The sequence below is a fragment of the Arachis hypogaea genome, chromosome 3 (genome assembly GCF_003086295.3).
Source record: "Arachis hypogaea cultivar Tifrunner chromosome 3, arahy.Tifrunner.gnm2.J5K5, whole genome shotgun sequence".
In the NCBI taxonomy this organism is placed as follows: Eukaryota; Viridiplantae; Streptophyta; class Magnoliopsida; order Fabales; family Fabaceae; genus Arachis; species Arachis hypogaea.
The window spans coordinates 11716421-11735424 of NC_092038.1; the positions used below are offsets into that span (position 1 = coordinate 11716421).

The following is a 19004-nucleotide window of genomic DNA, read 5'->3' on the forward strand; positions in this document are numbered from 1 at the left end:
ATATGGCATGGCGCATTGGAGATGACTTAAAAATTAAGTTTTGGAAACATTTGGGTGCCATCCTTGGGAATACTAGATCAACATGCTAATATGATAATTCCCGATGGTGAATTGAATTCATCGCTTATGGATCGGATTTTCTTATCATTTTAGGTTTTTAGGACAAAGCTAAGCTTGAGGAGAGGCTTCTGGAAACCGCGGTGAAGAAGATCATGGCCATGGCACGTCCATTACCTTGGAAAGTTGAAGATCATATTGCTTGGGCTAATTCTATGATGGAAGCTTTTCTTTGATCATGGCCATCGCATATCAACCCATTATTATTGAAGATCAAACCTCCGATCCTCTGACCGCATATTCAATGTAGATGGGTCATTCTACTCTCACAAGAACAATGCAGCTTGCAGAGAAATTTTCAGAAACCACTTTGCCAGGTTCATCATTAGTTATTCTTGCAACATAGGGAGCTGCTCCATCATTCATGCGAAATTGTGGGGTGTTATTAATGGCCTCCAAATAGCTAATGCTAACGGTTTCCATCACCTAGTTGTGGAATAAGATTCTTATATGGTTATTGACTTCATTAAGGGAGGATATGCTCTACTTCCCATCCATGCAATACTCTCATTGAAGATATTAGAATTCTGGTTGCACGATTGCATGATGTTGAACAGAGCCATAATCTGCGTAAAAGCAACACTGTTGCAGATTTGTTCGCTAGAGAAGGACAGGAGCTTCCTTCTAGATTAAGAAATTCTTAGTTATTTTCTGTTTTCTTTTCCTTAATATATTTAGACATAATTTAAACATAATAAATACATTAAATTTATGTAGATAAAAAATTTAATAATAAAGACAAATATATATAGATAGCGAATAATTATATATTTATATTACCGACTTGATTGACTTGATTCTTATTTATCATAGTTAAATTAAGATAAATTCTTTGTACCTATGAATTTAGCGTCGATTTTGTTGAACTTGACTTTCTAGGGTAAGTTTTAAATATTTAAAAATTAGGATTAAGTATAATTTTGGTCGTTAAGATATAGGTCAAAAATTTTTTTCGTTTTTCACTTTTTTTTGCATACAAAATCGTCCCTGAAATTTAACTTAGTTTTAAAATGTTACCTTAGGACCAAAATCGTACTGAAATGACGGCAAAAGCAGAGACAATGGTAGATTGTGGATAAATTTTTTCTCTTTCCTTCTTTTGCAGGAGTAAAAATACTCTTTTTCTCTTATTTTTTTTAGTTTTATAAATTTTTTGTTATAAATAATTTGGTCTAAAATTTTAATATTTAAATAAAAAAATAATTTTAAAATTTAATTTTAAATCTTAAGAATGATTTTATATACAAAAAAATTAGAAAAAAATTAATATATACTTTAAAAAACAAAATTATATTTAACTCTAAAAATTATTTGATTTTATATTTTTAAATTAAATATTAATTTTTATTTTTTCAATAAATTAAACAATTATATATAAACACTATAGCAGGCACCTCAAATTAAATTTATATTTATAGTCATAGTTTTATCAAGTGAGAATAAAAAGGAGGTAAAATAATTCAAAGTCCAAACCCGTTTTTTCTCTATAATTACAGATATATTACTATAAAAAAATTATTTTCAAGATGAATCCATCTATGTCTTTAGACATCGTTTATTTGTTATATCTTATGATGTACGTACACACAGACACAGAACACGATACGGAATACGCTAATACGTGAATTTTAAAATCTTACATAATATAGTGATACGCATATATATAAAATATAAAGTATTTTTTAGATAAATTATAATGATATTTTGATATTTTATTCATATTAAAATATAAATTAAAATTTTTAATTATTTTTAATGTTTTATTTTAATTATATCAAATATTTAAAATATTTTTTGTTTTAATAAATAATAATATATACTATATCTAAATTTATTTTAAAAATATATGTTAAGAATAAGACTGGACACGTGATGGTATTTAGGTGTATCCGAAGAAAAATTTTTTATTTTTATTAAGATACGGTTGGACACAGCAAACACGCGTGTCGGACAAATATCGATAAGTATCGTGTCTAAAATGTGTCTGACACACGAATATGATAACTGCAGCGAAATATCCGTGTTTCATAGGTTACATCATATAATAATATTAGTTGATGTTAACAAATCAATTCTTCTCATAATTTTAACGTGACAAAATAATGGCTCATTCTTAAATGCTCCTTGCTAAGTATGGAGTGCTGCACACCTTGTGAATTCGTTAAATCTAAACTCTTCATTTGTTATATTTTATTTGAATGATCTGGATTTAAAAAGGTAACCTGTTAATCAGGTTAATCATTTTTTACAAGTTTTAGAATTTTTTTATAAGTGTCAGATATTGGGCTGAAGTTCAAAATAAAAAAATAGTATATAAATATTAAAAATAACATGTCTGTAAAAAAAATTATTAGACTTTAAAATTAAAATAAATAATACATAAAAAATAAGTTAAAAATTCATGTACTAAATCTAGAAAAAAATTTAAATAATATTAAAATTTAAATAAATTTTGTTTTGTGTGAAATAAAATTATAATATTGAATATAAACACAATGATAAAAAATTGTGTTATATATATATTTTATGTATATAATATTAAAATTTAAATAAATTTTGTTTTATGTAAAATAAAATTATAATATTAAATATAAACACAATGATAAAAATTTTTGTGTTATATATATATAATTTTATTTTGTGAGAAACAAAATTAAAATATTAAATATGAATAGAATAATAAAAAATTTTGTATTATATTAATTTAATTAAAAAAACCATATATATAACATAAAAAGCAAACAAACATATAATAATTTTATTTTGTGCGAAACATAAATTCATATAATTTTTTATTAACAATTTTTTTATTGAAATATGTCATTTTACTATATTTATAATATATTATTTGGGATAATTATATTATTTTAGTTAATATATATTAATTAAAAAATATTTAAAATTTATTATTTTATATTAAGAATATTATTAAAAATATATTGTTAGTTTTTCTTAAAATAATATTTTCTTTTCTTTGATTCAAATACTATGACAATAAAATTTTTTTACGTAACTGTGTCTATTCAATAAATATTATATTCATTTATTTCTATATAGTATATAAAATAAATAATTAATGTTTAAAAAAGTTAATAAAAAAAGAAGTATTCTTTTTTTACCAACTTTTAGGTGAATATAGGGACTATGTCATTTGAATTATAACCCGTTGACAAAAAAAGAAATACTCTTAATTATATTTAAATAGAATAATTATTTATTAGGCTCATTCTTATACAAATAAAAATTTTTCTTAGTTTTATATCTGTAACATTTTATACCAATTAGCTTCAAAATTTAATTATTTTTTGAATAAATTAATAAAAAATAATACAAATAATTGTTTAAATAAAATTATATTTTAATTTTTCATTCTATTACGTACAAGTTGAGGATAATTTGAAATAAAAGATAATGGACTTGTTATAACTGTCATGTATTTTGTGCTTTGACTGCGTCATCATCTAAGAATCATAGCGCCTTTATGGAGACCAGTTCTTCTACAGAATCTGTTTGGAGTTAGCCAACTAGCAGCAGAGACAGCGTCTTCCTTTTCTATGGCAGCAATTTTTTCGGCTTTGAAGGTCCATTTATGGTAGAGGTGGAATGTAGTGGGTTCAAGAGCGTCAAAATCTGTGGCTAGACAGAACAATAGTAAAAACACCTGCTAGTAAACAAAACAATGAAAATGCTTGAAGACATCACATCAACAATAACAGAATAACGGAGAAATTCGATTAAATTTGTCTGAGTATTTTTTTGGTGTAAAGATAGTCCTATATTAAACGAGCGAATTAGCTTTTTTTGTTAGTGTCAGTTTGTTTGTTCACCCCATAACAAAAAAATAATAACAATAATAAATAAATTTAATTTACCTAATCACTTTTAATAGTAGGTTAACTTTTAAAGAGTGCTGCACTCCCTACTTTACCTGGAGTGCACTAGCTTTCGCCCAAAATAATACAGCATCATCTACTTTTGGATAATTTTTTTAAATAAATAAATTAATATTTTATTTATTAATATATATAATTATGAACATATTTAAAAGTTATTTTTTTTGGATTTAGCCTTTCTTCAAACGAAATATTTGTATTTAGGGTTAAGTATTTTTTTCATCTCTAAAATTTGAGGTCAAAATTAAAATCGTCTCCGACCTTTTTTTGTTATTAAAATCATTTTCAATGTTATAAAATTATCTTTTTTCTAATTTTTGGACTAAAATATCCTACATCATCATCTCTTTTCCTCACTCTTCTCCTCCACTAATCACCTCACCCCCACCACCTCTGCACATACACTGCTAACTATATTACCATAATTTTACTTTCCACTCACCACCATAAAAGAACTAATTCACATGATTTTCATTAGCCCCATTTAAAATCAAAGAAATCCATCAAAATCAAGCACCACAACTTGAACAAAAAAGACAGAAAAATAAAAAAAAAACAGAGAACTTGAACATTAAACCTATTAAAACTTCACCATCAATACCATTATATTGTTCCTATTGACGATGGTGGTGGTGGTGATGCCATTTTCCTTATTAATTTTGAATCCTACCTTTGCACACATAAATCTTCCTCATGGATACAACAAAGAGGAACAATACTACAACGGTAAGACTCACACAAATTGCAGAAAGAGTAGGTGGCGGAAGAAACCTGATCGAAGTCCTCTGATTTATCTCAACCTCGAGCTTCGATTCGAATAGGTCATATGCAGACTTGCCGCTTTGAACAGTACCAAGATTGGTATTGCCAACAACCAAGTCCCCTCCTTCTCCCCCCCCCCTCTCTGATTCTACCCCCGATGCTCGACTTCGACGACCCCATTGACAAGCTCGACTTCGACGACCAGAACCCCAACCTCTCCCTTGACACCACCGATCCCCTCTCCTCTACTAGCTACTTCTATACCCTTTCTCCGCCTCCCTCCACCACAGTTTCAAAACCCCTCGCAACATGCATCCACCAAGTTCCAATCAACAAACCCATAATCACATTATCCACTTTGCCATTGTCAAATCCGGACAGGATGATCACGCTAAGACTGAGTTTGGCTCTGACGATCAATTTTTGAAGTTCTGAATCCGAATAACAATCCACTTCTTCGAGATCCAGATGGTGTAGATGTTTTTGGGTTCACTAGGGGTGATAGAATTTCGTGCAGAAGTTGTGGGTGGAAGAGAATAAGGGCAAAATTGTCGTATAATTAATATTTTATGAGTAAAGAATGATTTTATAACGTTTTGTAATGTTGAAGATGATTTTAATAACAAAAAAGGTTGAAAAAGATTTTAATTTTAACCTTATACCTTAGGAACAGAAAAAGTATTTAACCCTTATTATTTTTATTACACTGATAACGAAATACACATTTTTTAAATCAATTTAAAATATAAAATTAATATAATATTTTATGATTTAAATAATATTAATTTGATTTTATTTTTAATTTAATCCAAATTTATTTAAAAATATTAATTTAAAATTTTTTTAATCCAATCCAATTTAAATTATTATAATTGAATTAGTTTAAATTTAAAATTTATAGAACACTAATTTCATGATTTAAAACTGTTTACTAATTTTTTGCATTTTTATTTTATTTTTTTAGTAAACATTCACATACAATTTTTTTATTATAGGAAGTTGATAGTTAAAAATTATTAAATAACCATTAAGTCAAATATATCAAATTATTTAATAATTATTAATTATCAACTAATTTTATATAAAAACAACTGCATTTGAATATTTATTTTTTTATTTTAAAAAGTATTTTTTATTTTTGTTTCTTAAAAATGATTTTTATTTTTAACTGTTCACACCTTAAGAAACACAATTGGTATATGAGAAGAGAATTCATTTCTAAATGTTAAAAATAATAAAACTATATTTAGTTGGTCTATTTTTAAAATATATTTTTGATATTTTAGAATTTAAAATTATATTTTTATTAAATATATAATTTTAATTATTTAATTTTTTATTGAGTTAATAATTTATTTTTATACAATTACAAATATGAAATGAATTACTGTCTTAAAATAATTAATTGTAATTATATGAATTTATCATTATATTAAGAGATAATATTAAAACAACTAATAACATTTTTCATTTTTTTTGGTGACTTAATAACACCTTTAATTTGTTTGTATATATATGATATAGACTTTTTTCTCATTTTTATTATTATATTCTTGTAAGAAGAATATAAATCGTGACGATAATAATATATATATATATATATATATATATATATATATATATATAATATTTGTAAGTTATTTGAATAAGAAATTTTGTATATATATATATGTTTATTTATTTTTAATTAAAAAGTATATCCGTTTTTGTTTTAAAAAAATAGCAAAACAATTTCGAATCAAGAACTCTTATTTTATTATTAAATATATAAAATCATTGTACACTACCTCAAATTCAGATAGTAAAAATACAGATAGTAAAAATATTACAACTGCGTTTTCTTCGAAGACACTGTGACTCCACTGATCTTAAGATGACGATGCCAAAATTGAACATATATATATATATATATATATATATATATACTTTTTTTAATATTTATGATTCTTCTGGATTTTTATTCTTTTCTCGTGAGTCGTGACCTAAACGAGCAAGTTGGGACAGACGGAAAAAAAAGGAAAAAAAATTCATCCCCTCATTCAACACGACCTGACACAAAATGACCATTACACCAGGAAGCACTCAACAGAATTTGATGAAACTCTTTCACCACTCCATTGTTACAGATCTGATATCTTTAAACATCACCACTTTTTTCTTATCTTTCACGTGATGTTGCTCCTCCATTGATACCAAGTCAAAGTCTTTAATATCCTCCTTCATCAAGCCTTGTTTGTCGTGTCTTCTCTCTTCGTGTCTGAAACAACACGACGCTGCTTCTAAGCTTCTCCAGTTCATTTTTATCTCGGTCTCTTTCATTGAAGATGGCATCCCATCTTTAAGACCAGACGATTTTGGTGGCAAAATTTTTGAAAAAAGTTTAATAAAAATTTTTTAGTGAGATGAGATTTAGACGATTGCATGACTGTAATTTTTTTGGATTTGGTATATAATTTTTTTTTCAACTCAATTTTTATCCATTATTTACTTTAATTTCATAGCTAGTTGCTTTATTTTTGGACAGACATTCTTATATACTTTTTTATTTTAGACTTGAGTCCAATATTTAATATCTGAAAAAAATATTCAAATTTTACCAAAACAAATAATTAACCTGATTAATCGATTATTTTTTTAAATTCAAATATTTATATAAAATATAATAATAAAAAATTAAAATTTGATAAATTAATAAGGATCGCAGCACTTCTTACTTAATAAGAAGCTTTTAAAAATAACTGTTTATCAATAAATATATATTCAATACTAAATAAATATACTTGTTTAACCTTAAATTTTTAAAATTAATTTTACGTTACTTTAATTGGTTTTTTGCTCTAATGGCTTCTAACATTGTTGAGTGTACTTAAATTCTTTGGTTGAATTTGGGAGATTCAAAAATAAAAAATTTGACTACAACACTTGGGGGTAGAAAATGGACTAGTTGACATGTTAGAAAACAAAAAAAATAATGGTAAACTACTAATTTTTTGTGTTACAACCATCCTCATATATTATAAATAAAAAATTTAATTTATTTATTTATAAAAATATCCTATTGTATTTTTGTGCTACAACCATTTTTATATTGAGTCGTTATCTATTCACCGATTGAAATTATTATTTGTCTACTCATTAGATAAACAGATTATATCGTTATTTTTTTTTGTCTATCAATGCGGTGAGAGTTTGAATTCAATTTAATAAGTTGTACCGACTAAAATTTGTCTACTGAATAGATTATATCGTTATCTCTTCTTTATTTGTTAATGGTACGAGAGTTTGGACTTTAGATTCAATTTAAAGTTGTAAGATGCCATTAAAAATATCCTATTGTATTTTTGTGCTACAACCATTTTTATATTGAGTCATTATTTATTCACCGATTGAAATTATTATTTGTCTACTCATCAGATAAACAGATTATATCGTTATTTTTTTATCTATCAATGCGGTGAGAGTTTGAATTCAATTTAATAAGTTGTACCGACTAAAATTTGTCTACTGAATAGATTATATCGTTATCTCTTCTTTATTTATTAATGATACGAGAATTTGGACTTTAGATTCAATTTAAAATTGTAAGATACCATTAAAAATTATAATGAAAAAATAATTATTATTTGTCTATTGAACCGATTATATTGCTGTTTCTTCTTCTTATTTATTAATACAGAAAAATTTAGATTCAATTTAAAGTTTTAAAATGTCATTGGAAATAGCACCTCTAAATATAGAAATACTTAAACAATATTGAGGTGAATTAGACTGCCCATTCGCCAAGCCTCTCACTAAGATGGTCTCCACCGTTTGTATTGGCCAAATCTGAAGTTTAGTAAACATCATACATAAGTTATTCGACCATTACCTCATAACCTGATTTTATTCTCATGCTTCAAAGTATATATGAGAGTTAAATGTTTGGAACATCAAAAAAATACTTTCAGTTTTCTTGATTTTTTTTATTTGGCTATTCTTTTAATATTTTATTCATATACATAAATTTTTTTTATTATTTTTGTTATTTTTTTTATAAAACTTTTTTATTATATTTTGTATTGTGATTCTATTAATCATATTAAAAAACAATAAATTAAATAAAAAATTAACGTAAAAATAATATAAAATTATAAATAACAAAAAATTATAGCTAAAAGAGTACTAAAGAGTACTAAAAATATTAAAAAATATTAAAATTTATTTAAATAATTAAAATAAGATGATAAAATAATAAAAAATAATTATTTAAATTTATATCATTTTAAATATTTTTTATTTAAAAATAATTTTGAATAATATAATTTAAACAATATTTAATTTATTATAATTTATTTTAACGTAAAAATGGTTAAATATAATTCACCTTAACACTAGATTATTTTTAATCAAAATTAAATTTATGAAATTAAATTTATACAAATTTTTATTTATAAATTTTAATCCAGACACATACTAAGTTACATTTTTAAATTACTAATAAGTTTTTTAAAAAAATTAAAAAAATTTTAGGATTAAATGTATTGCACAATCTCACTGGTATTTTAAAAATTATATATGGATACAAAAATTTAATAATAAAGATACATATAAAGATACAGAATAATAATGATGTATTTATATCATCTAACTTGATTCATATTTATTATAATAAAATTAAATTTATATTTATAATCATAATTTTAGCTGGTGATGATTAAAAAATAGATAAAATAATCTAAACCCACCTATTTCTCTAGAATTACAAATATATATATGACAATAAAAATTATTTATAAGATAGACCTATCTTTCGACCTTGTTTGTTACATCACATAATAATATTAGTAATATTATGAAATCAATTTTTCAATGCAACATTGTTTACTTTTATTTCTTTATTAATAAGATATTATTATTTACGAAAGAATACCTTTATCATTTCAATTTTTTTAGAAGTATATCGGAATTCACACTTTTTGTTCTTGGTAAATTCCAGGTAACTACTCTTTAGTTACAGTTAAGATTTGAACTTAGTGTATTTTTATTTGTTGAACAAGGCACATTATGAATATTATTAGATAGGGGTGTGTATGGTTTAGCTCGATTCGAAGACTCAATCTGGTATCGAATATTTTAGGGGTTAATTTGGTGTGATTTCATCGGATCTAATATCGGTAAATGTTTCAAAAATAGATCCGGTCATTATTTCAGGTCAGGTTTGGGCCATGGCTCAGGTCGTCCGAAATTGACCCAGTGGCCCGATCATCATACACAATTAATATTTTGTGTATTAGTGATGAATGATGGCCATTCTTATGTGGAATTTAAGTATTGTAAACGTTAATATTTTGTGTTATTAGTTATTATAAGACTATAAGTTAATGTTTTATGTTTTAAATACATAAGATTTTAAACTAATTAATACATAATATTGTGTTATTTGTATTGATTTAAATATTTGGTGTTATTAGACAAAATTAGTATTAATTATAGTTATGTTTTGATTTTAGAGAAGAGTTGGTTCTTGTTATATTTTTCTAAGTGAATTTTATCATGTCAAATAATGGATGGAGTCTTAAAAATTTGGATATTTTCACAAGCTAATTTATAAGAAGTTATCAAGGTAATGTAATGTTAATGACCCGGTTTTCACCCGATTTTTACCCGGTATAATCGTAGCCCGAAAGTGTATAGGTTTCATCGGGTCTAGGGTCGAGTTCGGGTCTAATAAATATGTCTGATATATATTTCGGGTCGGGTCTGGGTCACATCAAACCCGGTTTCACCCGACCCATGCACACCCCTACTATTAGACCAAGTTTTGTAGTGCATTGCCTCTTGAACTTTTTATTTTTAATATTGGAATGATAGTAGTGTTTTTTTAAAACGTAGATTGCTAGGGTGTTATACTCAAATGTGGAATCGTTTAACTAGAGAAGTAGAAATCAGATCATCCGATTTATTAGGGTTAGAGGTATAGAAATCGGACTGTCCGATTTCTAGAAGTACACAAATCGGACCATCCGATTTGTGAGAGGTACACAAATCAAACCGTCTGATTTGTGTTAAAAAAATTAAAAAATTTGAAGTACAAAAATTGGACCCTCCAATTTGTGTATTTTTCACAATTTTAAAAATACAGAAAATTATAATATTAAAATATATCACCACTTCTACTTCTATAACAAAAAAAATTAGCCTTGCTTCTTTATCTATCAATGATGTAGTCATTATTTGAGAGTGTGGATTCAATTTAGAATTACAAACTCCAGTTCAAAACGCAAAATAATCAAAGAAAATAGACAAAATTACTCTAGATCCAACCCGTTTATGTATTATTAAAGTACTTATAAAATGAACATAATCATGAGTTACCGTCTAAGATTCTCAACAAAATGGTTCCTCCTTTATTTGTATTGGTCAAATCTAGAGTTTGACAGTCATTATAAATAGGCCCATCCTCACCAAATTGTATTTTATTTTCACGCTACTAAGCTATCTCCTTTTTTTTTTCTTTAATAATTTACATCTTAATCTTCTTTAATTTGTCTCATTACTTCTAATCCTCTGTTACACAAACTCGCAAAGCTATAATAATAAAGCAAAAGCAATGTAGCATGCTATAGCATGGGCTGGCAGGGCTGCGCGCCTTTTATAACGAAAAGTTTCGAAAAACAAACATTTTTAATAAAAACTGTCTAAATTTATTATTTTTTATTTTAGTTAATGTATTTTATAATAAAAATATTAAATAAAATAAATTTAAATTGTTTAAACTGATTTATTTTGTCTCTTTAATATTATTATTATATTTATTAAGTATATATATTTAACAAAGATTAGGCAAAAACACAAGGAGGTGATATTGTTTTTATTTCTCGTTGATATATTGTGTGATTCTTGTCACAATATATATACAAAAAAAATTTACCTACAGCTCATTATGTATATCAAATATTTTAAAATATAAAAATTCTAACAGAATGATATTTACATAATGAGTCAATAATTTTAAAAATGGTTTTACTACATATTCAAACGTTTGCGTCAACATTTTAATGAAGTTGGTCCAAATTTAATAAAAATAATTTATATGACGTGTATTTAATGATGTATTTTTTTGTGTTTTTTTTCATGTATTTTTTTTCTCTTCTTTCTGGTTGTTGCAGTATTTTTATTTCTTTATTTTTTTATTTGACTTTTTTATTTTTATTCTTGTTAAGAGAGTAAAAAAAAATTTATTCGTAGGTAAAATAAGAAGAAGAAAATGAAGAAGAAAAAAAAACAAGAAAAAGATGACGACGAAGAGAGGATGGGGAGTTTTGAATTATATATATATAATTTATCCAAAAAAATAGCACCAAAAGTTTTTTAACTATGACACAACTTTTTTTTTTAATTTGGGCACTGAAATTTCTTAACCGTATGATTCTTGTTAAGAGAGTGAAATAAAAAACATTATGATGATGATGATGATGATGATGATGATGATGATGATGATGATGATGATGATGATGATGATGAAAAGGAGGATGGAGAGTTTTGAATTGTAATGAATTTATTCAAAAAAATATCGAAATTTTTTTATCATGACAAAAGAAATTTTTTAATTTTGACACCAAAATTTCTTAACTGTGTGGTTCTTGTTGAGAGTAAAATAAGAAACGTTATGAGAGTGTGAAACTAGATGATGATGATGAAATTAGAATTTATTATAAATAGCACCAAAATTTTTTAACCGTGACGGAGGTTCTTGTTAAGAGGGTGAAATAAGAAAAATTATAAGAATGTGAAATAAGAAAAAAAGAAGAAGAAAAAGACGACGATGACGAAGAAGAGGAAGAGGAATGAGAGTTTTGAATTATGTAAAATTTATTAAAAAAATAGCACTGAAATATTTTAACTGAGACAAGTAAAGTTTTCTTAATTTTGACACTAAAATTTTTTAACTGTGACACAATTTTTTAACCAATTTTTCTTATTATTGAACTAATTGAGTGGTATTAAACTCATACATAAGAATCATTAAGAATCATTTTTTTATCATCTATAACAAATTTCATTTTTTTTCAAAACACATTTAAATGTATTGTATCAGTTGGGTGAGTTAAGATTTTAGATTTGTGATTTTTTTTTAAATTTTTTATGTCATTTATTAAAAATTTTGGTGTTATTTTTAACAATTTTTTTGTGCCATTAACCTAAAATATGTGTTATTTTTATTATTATTAAATTAATTGTGATGTTAAACTAAAAAAAGATTATGATAATAAAAATGATGATAAAGATGATGGTGATAATGATGATAATGAAAGAGGTAGAAGAGAAAAAAGAAGAAAGAGAAAAAATCAAATAAGAAAAGAAAAAAATGGTGAAGAAAGAGGAAGAGAAAAAAGAGGAAGAAGGAAGAAGAGGAAGAAGATTAGAGGAGAAGGAGGACGTGGTGGAAGAGGAGGAGAGAGAAGAAGAAGAAGAATAAAAAAGAGAACGAGAATGAGAATAAAAACAAAAACGTAAGCGTGTATATAAATTTGACTTGGTTGATTTTGATTAAAAAAAATTGGTTTTCTATTATTTATCTTTTAAATAATTATAAAATAAAATGTGATAAAAATAACAAAAGAAATGAATAGAAAAAAAAAGAATGTTGCTTGTGTGGACTTGTTTGTTATTTGATTTTTTTAAGCCAATAAAGATGGTTGGTTCACTGTAAATTAAAGGATGGTATATGTGAAGAATCTTTAGCTTGGACAAGTTGTTATAGAAAGATTGAGTTAAGAAGAGGCTTGATAAATATGTCTTGGTAATTATTGAATTGGCTCGAAGTAATTTTATTATCCTATATGGAATTTTTTGTTGTAGAAAGTGACAATCAATCTTTAAATAATTAATGCACTCATGATAAACAAGATTGGTAGCGATATGCAGCGCACTTTGATAACAAAACAAGAGTGTCGATCATCGGACGCATGAAGGAACTACAAATGTTCAAGATCCATAAGAGCTCTTCGGTAGTATTAGCAAGAGCGCAATATTCGACTTCAGTAAAAAAATGAGCTATAATAGTTTGCTTTTTAGCCTTTTAAGATAGGTTTAATTATTCTGTGTGTAATACCCTACTACACAGAGGTTTACACCTAGGATGTAAAATAGAGGTGGCGAGGTATTACGATCTCTAAAATAAAATGTGTAAATATAATAGCAGAATGATTATAATATGCTAGGAGCCTTGAAGAATGGAGGGAATAAAAATCGCGAAATAATAAGCGCAACGCTTCGAAAACGGAATAACTTGCGTGTGAAGAAAACTATAACTATCAAACATGAGATGATAAAAGTAGGAATAGAGAGCCAATGATACAAAATAACAAGCTCCTAACTCAGCTCGCGAAGTCAAGACTAGGCGGAGAGATTATTTACACACACACACACGTATATCCACAACCTAAATGTACATAAACAAAATCATGTCTCTCCATAAACCTCTAAGAGGATTAAAAAGAATAAGTTATGCGGAGAGAAAGCTAAGTACATATATATACATCACTGAACAACAAAATAACCCAGTCACCACTTCGCTTCAGGAGCTCAGACGCCTAACGAAACACCTCTCAACCTGCATCTGAAAAATAACAACATAGTATAGAATGAGAACCGGAGGTTCTCAGTATGGTAAAGGTGTCACACACATAAGAGATAAGGTCCTGTGAATGCCAGAGGCAATCCTAGAACGCCGACACTCAGATTACAGAGCTTAAAGTATTAAACAGAAGTAATAAAAGGTGGTTTTCTAAGAGTATCTAAACCTACCTTAACTTAAACTTAAATCTAAATTCAATACTACCATTCCTCCATACCTCTAACTTCGTCAGTATTTCACATACAAATAAACAGATAAAGGCAAGAACAAGAAGGTTACAAATACTGCAGGTAACAAGTATACATTTAACATGGAAAATACACTTAAGCACACCCAGTTAATGCACAAACAAGTAATTCAAGCAGTATGCATATGATGCATGCCTGTCCTATGGCTAATGAGGCTCATCTGTCGGTTATCCAGCCAACCCGACAAGTCCAAAAACCTTAGACTGTCCCTCGACGTGCATCCCCAAGAGTCTATGTATAGCTTTTTGTCAAATAATCAATATTGCTCAATGGGGTAACATTTCCGGTAATTTATAGTGCCCGGTCACCCTTATGTCGTAGGGTCAACAGAGTATCGAGTTTTTAACCTAGTACACGTGGTGGCAAGCCACGATACTTTATCCAGGGAATCTCGTATCTCAGATCATTTAATCATTCAAGCCAAGTATCATATATGATCATTCATTTAATTATCAAGCCAAGAATCATTCATAATCATACGTAACATTTCATAATCAATTCATCATTTTTTTTGGCTTTACTTCACCTCCAAGTTATCCCCATTTCCTAGCTTCATCTGACTGTCAGGCTTAACACGACTATTTATGACTAAAGGAATGAAAATAGAGGTTTAGAGATTTAAAATAAGGTTTTAAAACTCAAAAATTATGTTTGCTGGAACAGAGTTCACGCGTACGCGTGGCTCACGCGTACGCGTGGGAATGTACAAAAGCAGCTCGCGCGCGTGTTTTCTCGTCACGTGTACGCGTAGGTGGGTACCTCATATCACGCGTACGCATAGGGCTACTCGCATTTGCAACCAAAAATCCAACCCACGCGCACGCGTGGACGAACGGTTTTCTAAAAAAAGAGCAGATCAACCAAAGAGTTGCAAATGCATAACATTCAGCTGCAACATTACATATCTTACATCCTAACTTTCGACGGGCATAACTTAACCGTTTAAAATTATTTTTCTTCCATTCTTCGAACGGCATAAAATTCACAAACCTAATTTTCATTTAAAATAAGTTGGAAACAATTTGGGAATCTGGAAGCCAAGTTATAACCCGTCAAAATTTGGCCAAAAACCAACTTTAACAAATTCTTCAAAACCTCATTTTTCATTCAAGATTTCCATTCCATTCATTTCCAAACCTATCAACACCAACTCCAAATGCCAACAATAATACTAAACAAGCTTTATATCATTTCATTAATCACCAATCAATGATATTACACAATTCCATATCCCAACAAATCCATCGTACTTTCCTACAAATTACTTATAATTATATTATCAATAAATCAACCATATATTCCTTCAAAAATCCATTTAGTAAAAAACTCTACCTCATAATCAAATTACCAAACCAAACCAAGCATGTTCATCAATTAAATTACTAAACATTAAATATACACCTGCATTCCAGCTTATCCTATAGTCATCTAGCCTAAGTTTTCACAGAACCTTACATATTAAATGCAAGAAACCTAAGCCATATCTTGACCGATTCCCACGTAATAATGAAGATAATTTAATTAAAATCAAACACAGCCCTAAAATCTCAACTACACAGCTTCCTCCAAGTTCCAGTATTCCCAATTTCAAGCTCTAATTATTTATTCTCTACCTAATACACATTTATAACACATATATACCCAATTTAATACTCAAATTGAATGAAATTAAAATAGAATTATGGTATCCTCACCTTACCAAAGTTTCATATAAGCAAGAGTGAACGTTTTTCTCAAGCTAATTGGATCCTAAAACATCAAAGAACAAAGAAATTCAATACCTCCACTCAAATTCCCAAAAATTGGGGAAGAAGAGGCTGAGAACAAAAAAATGAGTTACCTATGAAATTGTTCCGGTAGAAACGTAGAGCTCGACAAGGTGGTCGCGTGACCGTAAATGGTGCAGCAATCGGAGCCCGAATCGAAAAGTTACGACACTTGAATGTGGAACGAGGGTTCAGACCCTTTTTCTTCTCCCTGTACGTAGCCGTCAGCATTTTGCTGAAAATGAAGAAGAAGAGCATGTGGGTTCATTTTAAAAGGCTGGTCCGGTTGGGCCCACGGTTTGGTTTGGACTTGGTCAACCGGTTCGTTCTGTCCGGTCCAATCTTGGAGCGTTTTCTTCGAAATTGGTGTCAAAATTCTCGTTTCGATGAGCTCTATCCTAATTTAATATTATATTTGCATTTATAATCTTCTTTATTAAAAACTAATTTATTGACTAATTATCTACTAATTTAACGGGGTTTACACTATGGGTCCTTATAGTTTCGCAAAATTTTCAATTAGGTCCCTATTTTTTTTCTTTTAATTGGGTCCCTGCACCAATTTTTTTCAATTAGGTCCCTCTTGGTAGTAATTGGTTTAATTGTATAGGGACCCAACTAAACAAAATTGGTATAGGGACTCAAATAAAAGAAAAAAAAAGTGTAGGAACTCAATTAAAAAAAATTGGTGCAAGGACTCAATTAAAAGAAAAAATGTATAGAAACCCAATTAAAAATCTTGCAAAACTATAAGGACCAACAAAGTAATGAAACCTTCAAGATACCAAAGAATTCCCATAGGCTAAGTTTAGTTTTGAGAATAGGATAAGACAAAACATTGAAAATATGATACAAAGAGTAAAAAAAGAAAAATTAATATTTTTATATTTTGTTTGATGATATGCTAAATATAAGAAGGAATAAACAATAAAAAAACTAATTTACCTTATTTTTTCTTTATACAAAATTTAGAATAAAAATAAAATAATAAACAATATAATTATAAAAGATTTAATAGTGATAATAAAAAAAATAAAAAATAAGTTATTTTCGCACAGAATCTCTATGTCCTAAATCCTAAATTCTAAACAGAAAGAATACAAAATATATTAATTTAGTATCTTAAGACACAATATTTTTGTCTATTTCATATGTCAAACACAATTTTGTATTTCTATATCCATGTCTTAGTGTCCTCTCCTTGTAAACAAACAAGCCATAATGATGAATATCTAAATATCTCGTCCAATCAGAGTCACGAAAGCCGCTAATTTGAAGTGCAAAATTTTTGGGGAAGAAAAGACCCCTGCTTAGATGTTCTTGAGATCTACTTGAGACATCTGAGCTCCCGAATAGCATCTTTATAGTGAGCTTGAGTGGGGTACCATAAATTAGGTGAGCTATTGTGTCACATTGATAATATCCGAGTGAGTAATTGTGAAGTAAATTATGTTAGAAATAAGAGACTAAATTGGAGAAAAATATTGTGTATAATTCAGAGTTGTATTGAAAGTACAATGTACAAGGGGTATATATAGTCATTAAAATAATCAAAGTGATAAAAGTATAGAATTCTACAATTAATATACAAATATGCTATATAAATATAAATGATACTAATTGATTATAATGATTCTTTAACATCCCCCCTCAAACTCAAGTGGGAGCTAAAGATACCATCTTGAGTTTGTATAATAGAGTTCAGAAACGAGTCGGATGATGAGCTTTCGTGAAGATATCAGCAGTCTGATCCAGTGTTCCAATAGCGATGAGACGAATAACATCAATAAGGATACGTTGCCGAACAAAGTGACAACCAATCTCAATGTGTTTGGTGCATTCATGAAACACATCATTATGGACAATTTGAATAGTATTATGGTTGTCACAAAAAATATCAGTAGGGAATGACTGAGGAGCACCCAAATCTTTGAGAAGCCAACGAATCGAGACAACCTCAGCAGTGGTGTCAGCGAGAGCACGGAACTCAGCTTCTGTACTTGATAGAGCAGTGAACGTTTGCTTCTTAGCATGCCAAGAAATGAGAGTGTCGCCAAGAAATAAATAGTAACCAGTAGTAGAATGACAATTAGTGGGATCACCAGCCCAATCAGCATCGGAGTATGTCTGAAGGGACAAAGATGAAAGGGCTGAAAAACAAAGGCCATGAAATAGGGTGCCTTTGATGTAGCGAACAAGGCAAAGAATTGCCGCATAGTGAGTAGTACGAAGAGCTGACAAGAACTGGCTAAGTACATGAACTGGATAGGCAATTTCTGGTCGGTAACAGTTAAGTAGACGAGACCTCCAACTAGCTGTCGATAGAGAGTAAGATTATCCAAAACAGTGCCATTCATAGGGGTGAATCGAACATTAGGCTCAAGAGGAGTAGACTCAGTGCGACTATCAGTAATCCCGGCACAAGCAAGAAGATCTAAAGCATACTTAGCCTGAGAGAGATAGATGCCATTATCTGTGGATATGACCTCAAGACCAAGAAAATAGCTGAGAGAACCAAGATCTTTCATCTCAAAGGTACGGTGAAGGGAGGCTTTGAGATTAGAGATAATATCAACATCATCTTCAGTAATAATCATGT

At 28.1% G+C, this 19004-nt stretch overlaps 2 long non-coding RNA genes across 2 annotated transcripts; both read right to left on the reverse strand.

The window, feature by feature from the left end:
• Positions 1-3398: 3398 nt before the first annotated feature.
• On the reverse strand, positions 3399-5331 carry LOC112789506 (uncharacterized). The gene is made up of 2 exons (XR_003196275.3): positions 4782-5331; positions 3399-3778 (listed from the first exon to the last, which is right to left on the reverse strand). It is a non-coding gene; the product is annotated as an uncharacterized lncRNA (long non-coding RNA).
• Positions 5332-14078: 8747 nt separating this feature from the next.
• On the reverse strand, positions 14079-16644 carry LOC112769570 (uncharacterized). Its single transcript, XR_003186546.3, has 3 exons — positions 16480-16644; positions 16334-16388; positions 14079-14373 (listed from the first exon to the last, which is right to left on the reverse strand). It is a non-coding gene; the product is annotated as an uncharacterized lncRNA (long non-coding RNA).
• Positions 16645-19004: the final 2360 nt, after the last annotated feature.